A 6,290-nucleotide genomic window follows, 5' to 3' on the forward strand; every position below is an offset into this window, starting at 1 on the left:
TCGAACTAAAAAGCTGACTATCTGACATAAAGTTGTCTTGTCAACATCATGATATTTAACACGTAAAATATAGCGCCATTACGTAGTACGTTATGTATTTAGCGCGGTTAAACACTATATTATGTGGGTGTTGTCTCGCCTATAAATAACAAGCTCATTGTAGTTATTTTGTGTGCTCAAAATTTAGTAAAGCAAATATTTCATTAAAAGTAAGGTTTTTTTACTAAAATCAAATATTTTACAAATGGCTCAATCTCTTCGTCCACCAAAGTGCAAGTGTGGAAAAGTATGCTTGATGCAAAATTGTTGGGACGATGGTGAAGTTGGACGTCGCTACTGGCACTATATGAACCAGTTTTACAAGGTTCCCGGCGAATCTATTTGTGATTTTGAGGAATGGGTTGATGAACCATGTTATCAAGAATGCTACAGAGAACAACTGCAGTATATTCATAATGTGTGTTTAAGACAACGGAAACATGAAAAAGAAAGCAATAGAATTATTGCAGACTTGAGGGCGAAACTGAAGGAGGTGAGAGAAGAAAAATGGAAAACACAATGGAATTGTGAAGCACAAAAGGAACGTAAAAAAAATATAAACGGGAACTTGCGGAGGTGAAGGCGAAGCTGAAAGAGGTAGAAGAAGAAAAAGAACAACTGGAAGAACGATTTAAGTGGTTGGAGCGGAGAATAAATGGCAACCGGGGCTAAATATTGGCATGTATGTGTTTAGTGTATTTTTTATATTTCATGTATTTTTATTATGTTGTCCTGTTATGTTTGTGTTTGTGCTTGTGTTTGTGCTGTAGTAATATTTTCCTTGTTTGTTGTACTAAATTTTATTTTAATTGAAGTGGAAGTTAAGTTTAAGTGCTTGTGTTGTTATATGAAACTATCAAACGAATGGGTAACTAAAAAAAGTGATGGGTATATTCGATTAAATATTGTTGTTAATGTATACAAAAATATTATTTACACCAAATAAAAAAAAGGAAGGCCGAATCAATGTGTCCTGCATCCGGTGTGTCTCAATGCAGCCGCTGGCCTGAGGCGCATCCCCTCCCGCCCGGGTGCTATATCAGGATCACCATCATCAAGTCGTCTCCTTATAGCCGGATGCGGCGCAAGATGACATGTATCGATGGTGCTGTCAGGTCCAGTAGAAGGCTACATAATAATGTGGAACTTAGTATGGAAAACTACATAACAATTCACAACAATTTATATTGTCTTACCATCATCGTGTCTGGATCCTGAATGTAGTCATATGTCGCAGCATCGCATGAAGCCTTAAAAAGGAAATTAATAAAGTTAAAGAAAATAAATAAGTTACAGTTAAAACAAATTCAAATTCAATACTAATAAACTCATACCTGCGCATGTGATGTGGAGCCATAACTCAATCGACGCCCACTATAAAAATCTCGGGTTGGTCAATCCTCATCAGTGGTAGACGGGCTTGGGAAGTATCTACCCCAATCCACTCCTTGAATATTCGAGCCCGTGATCAATAATTGACCCGATGGGGTCACCTGCGATGGCACTGGAGTGCGATAAATTCCAAGGCTGTAAGACGGCATGTCCGTCTCATGCATGCCACCTGCCATATCAGCAGCAACATCATCAGCAGGAGCCCCAACGCCCCCTTGCTGGGGACCACCTCCGCCCCGCCCACGACCACGTCGTCCGGCACCACCAGCTCGTCGGGCACGTCTAGCTTGTGGTATACGACGACCTCGCTGGTACTGCGCTGGGTTCATATAATCAGCCCCGTGTGCCAAACGCTGATCCGATCGGGCTCGCTGCAGTGTCTGGGCAGCCACATCCATGAATTGACGACTATACTCCTGTATGGCCACAGGATCGTGGACATGACTCTGCATCTTCTGCCCCATATGATAGACGGTATGCAATCCAATCGTCTGCACAAAGTAAAAAATATAAACTACATATTTGGCACTAAATTACAAGTATATAATTAATAATAACAGAAAATATACCAGGGCCTCGTATCTCCCGGCATATGGGACGTACCGACCGCGTGCCTGATGAACTGGGTTCCCAATAAAAAGTCGGGAAATAGTGTGGTACCATGCCATATAACGTTGAATAGGAAAGTGCTGTGGAGGTGGGGTCAAGTCCCCTCGCCTGTCCTAAGTACCCAACCGCTCGTCAAGCCATGCCATAAATGTGTCGTCTGCCTTGGACCGATCATCCCTCTCATAATGTAAAGCAAGCCATACAGCCGGACTCGATATAGGCTGTGGCAGGCCAAACTGACAAAATACCCACTCGGAGGCATGATGCTCGACATATGAATGGGATAGAAGCCCTCCAAATATGTCGGCCGAACGTGCAATACGCTGGCAGGGTACCTATCACCTCATCGTTGTACGACGTCCAGATGAACTATCAAATAAGAACACAAACCATTAGTATGCGAAACACTAAGTTAATCTATAACAGGTAAGTTTAGTTAGATATTCACTTGTGCGTCCTCCAGCAGATCCAACACATCCCTGCAGAGGGAGAGATTATGATGGACATCATACTCTCGTGCAAGAGTACGGCGCATAACCCACCTACAGGCTAGAGGGAGATGCGGAATTTCTACATTAGCCGGTAGCTGTGGTAGAGTGGCTGAAACTGCAGAAATCGCTCCCAGACCCAAACCTAATAGTGGCACCAAACTATGGGTGTCGGGCTCGATATTTTGAGGCCCAGTGGTACCAAACTATCATTAATAATTATGTGTTTGTTTTATAATTTAAATTCATATTTTTAATAACTTAATTGTACAAATATATATATATATATATATATATACACCTATGGGTTCCGAGCTCGATATTTTGAGGCCCAGTGACACCAAATTAACATTAATAATTATGTGTGTTAATACAATTATTAACTTAATTGTACAAAGTTTGTATTTTCAACTACCAGTATAAGATACTTAAACAAAAGGAATTCTAAGCTAAAATACTACACATTACTACGCTACAAGGCTCTAAATTTTACTACGCTCAAAGGGTCTACATTTTACTACGCTAAAAAGGTCTAGATTTTACTACGCTAAAAAATAATCTAAACTAAACATAAACAACAAATAAATTTAATTGCAAATAAAACACAAAACGGCATGAAACACACATATGTATAAATCAAGATATTAACAGACAAATTTATATTTTTTTATAAAATACTAATATTAAATCCGGATAAAATTTAACATACTAGTTTCGGAAAAAAAAACACAAACCAAAATAGAACACATACAAATCAAATAATATGCATTATTATAAAAGTTTCAACTTAAAATAAATCGAAATACCTCGATTTAGAATTTTCGGAAAGCAAATAGATTGAAATTTTGACTCCGGAAGTGTGAATCAACAATAATACGAAGCTCTACTCGAATGTGGGACCTACGTTCTTCACCTTTTATGTGACGGGGGACCCAATTTTTTTTTTTAAATAGTGGGGCAACGGGTATGGGAGTGGGGGACCAAGAAGAAGAAGATATAAAATATTGAGGAAGAAGAAGCAGAATGGTCGTCTTGAAGAAGACGATTCGTTTTTAAAAAAAGGGGTATAGCACCGGGTATTTGGGCGTTATACCTGTTAGTGTCAGGTTTCTATGTATAGCGCCCAAATATTGGGCGCTATACATTAACGACACAGTTAACGTTAATGTATAGCGCCCAGTATTTGGGCGCTATATATAAAAATGTTATCTTTTTTTACACCTATTAAGATGCTACTTCTCCAAAAGAACCACATTTTGGTTCCGGACTCCCCCCAACCCCATAAGACAGACGTACCCTTCTTCCCAAGCCTCTTTTGTCCTTCCTTGCCTTCGGGCCTACCCATTTTCCTTTTTCTTTTTCATTTTTTATTCCGTATTTGTTTTGGATAAGAGTGTGCCGCTAATACTAAAGGATAAATTCTACGAAATGTTGGTCCGACCAACTATGCAATATAAGGCTGAGTGTTGGCTAGTGAAAAACTCTCATGTGCAGAAGATGAAAAGTAGCTGAGATGAAGATATTGAGATGGATGATTGGCAGTACCAGGAGGGATAGGATTAGGAATAAAGTAATTCGGGATAAAGTGAAAGTAGCGCCCATTGAGGACAAGACGCAGAAGTCGAGGACTATGTTGTTGTTGTGGTGTTTGTTTTGGATATTAAATTGACTTTATACCTAAAATTTGAACTCCAACTTATGGTTAAAGGTAGAAGACTATATGACCTCTTTTTTTTTTTTTTTTTTTTTTGCATAGTTAATCCAAATTAAGAAAGATCAAACTGAAGATGATTAGAAATGTGCTCTGATTCCTATTGTTATTGGACTATCTTTTTGGAAATCTACGTCCTTCTTTTTTATATTTATCATTTGTGTTTCATAGCATAGTTTTAATAACCTCTTGATCATTGGATTACTCCTTTATTAACTATCTGCTGCTTTTTATATTCGCATTTTCGTGTAGTGTACTATTTTAGTTAGCAGTTAGCACTAACTTAGCAAATTCTATTTTGATATAGACATTGAAATAAACCATTTAACAGTATTTGAATATTTTTTAGAATTTTTGTTATATGAATAAAATGCTTATAGTATCAAAGAGTTCATGTTCGAAAGTGTTGACATAAAATAGCGGCATAAGCACAGAGTGATTCGTAAATGCTTATCTTTGTATAATTTGAATATAACAAACTAACTGAGTTTAATACGTAGGTATTTCTAACCAATTAATCTTTTCCTTTTTCCAGGACTAACCATGGGTATTACTGTGTGAAACTTCGTAGGGTCTTTCTATTCAGGTGTAGGTAGTATGTATCTTCACATACATGTCTATTTCATTGAGCGTCTCTCCGAGACACTGCCCAAATTGTGACACCTTTTGTGTGGGTTAGAACCTACCGGACAAAGGATTTCACTACCTTAGGACCTTTATAGTTACGATTGTCATTCACTAGGATTTTGGTTGTTGGCTCCCCTATCATCAGGTCACCAACTTCCTTGACCTGCCTCATGCTACTCGAATCAAAGCATAAGCTAGTGATGTTTTCGGCTACTGGATTTTTGCTATCTAGGGTGCAACATTCGGGCTGCTTCGCCTAGCAGCACGATACTTGTATTGCTCTCCCACAATTCCGTTTTAAGGTTTATTAAGTTGCTCCCATTTCGCTCACCGCTACCATGGGAATCACCCCTTCTTTTTTTTCCCTTTGCACAACTTGGGAAGGAAATGATCTTCACATAGAAATGAAAGAATCTGAAGTGACTAATGAAAAAAATATTGTAGAATCAAAAAATGGTCCTAATTTACGATCAAACAAATCAATCGCCGAGAGCTCGTATGAGAGTTGGTTTGACTGCCCGAACTATGGCGGATCTCAAATCGATGATGAGCTGACGCCTCCTAAATGTGCGTCCAAATTGGACCGAACTCTTTGCAGGGTTATAGTTCCCTCAAAGTTATGGAGATTAAAAATGGAAAAAATTGAAGTTCCAAAATATGACGAATACTCGAAGGAGGCAAAGCCAGCCTTATCCTCTCTACTACTGAACAAAGTTTTAAGTTTCTATGCTAGGTGTGGCCTTCTCAAACAAAGTCAAAGTCTACATTTGTAACAATCTCATTCAGTGATTTATCTCGTGTACTATCTCGACCCTTGATTGGTCCTTGTCCTATAAACAGAAAGAATTTCACGGATAATCGTCATTAAGAAACATTTTTTCACTATCTGAAGTGACCACAACTTGAATCGGTAAGCTGTATGAGTTATTGATACATATAGGAGTCTTATATCAGTATATAAAAACATTATATGTATGATGCAATAAAATATGCACAAGTAGTATTATCCTCACACTTGAGCCTTAAGGACAAACAAACAACTCATGATAATACAAATACAGAGGAATAGAGTAGGAAATTTGACACAAAAATTCCTTCATTAGAGTCAACATAAGAGATCTGCCAGAGACAACGAAACTATCTAAGCTAATCCCTACATATCCTCACTTATTCATCACCTTTAACTGTTCAGTAGTAGCAGCCAACCTTTCAGAGTCCTTTGTGACAAGAACTGCTACCAAAACAACTGGTGGATACAGCCAGCCCCATTGGATCTTCCACTTATCAGTAGCCGAGCAATCCCATTCTGCAAATCTCATTTTACCACACGAAGTCATATTTGTTTTTATAAGTTCTATCATTCTGAAATATTCTGCATAGACATTAAAAACATTGTCGTATACTAAAAATTTAATTGCAACAAC

Source organism: Nicotiana sylvestris, chromosome 7 (assembly GCF_000393655.2).
Source record: "Nicotiana sylvestris chromosome 7, ASM39365v2, whole genome shotgun sequence".
NCBI lineage: Eukaryota > Viridiplantae > Streptophyta > Magnoliopsida > Solanales > Solanaceae > Nicotiana > Nicotiana sylvestris.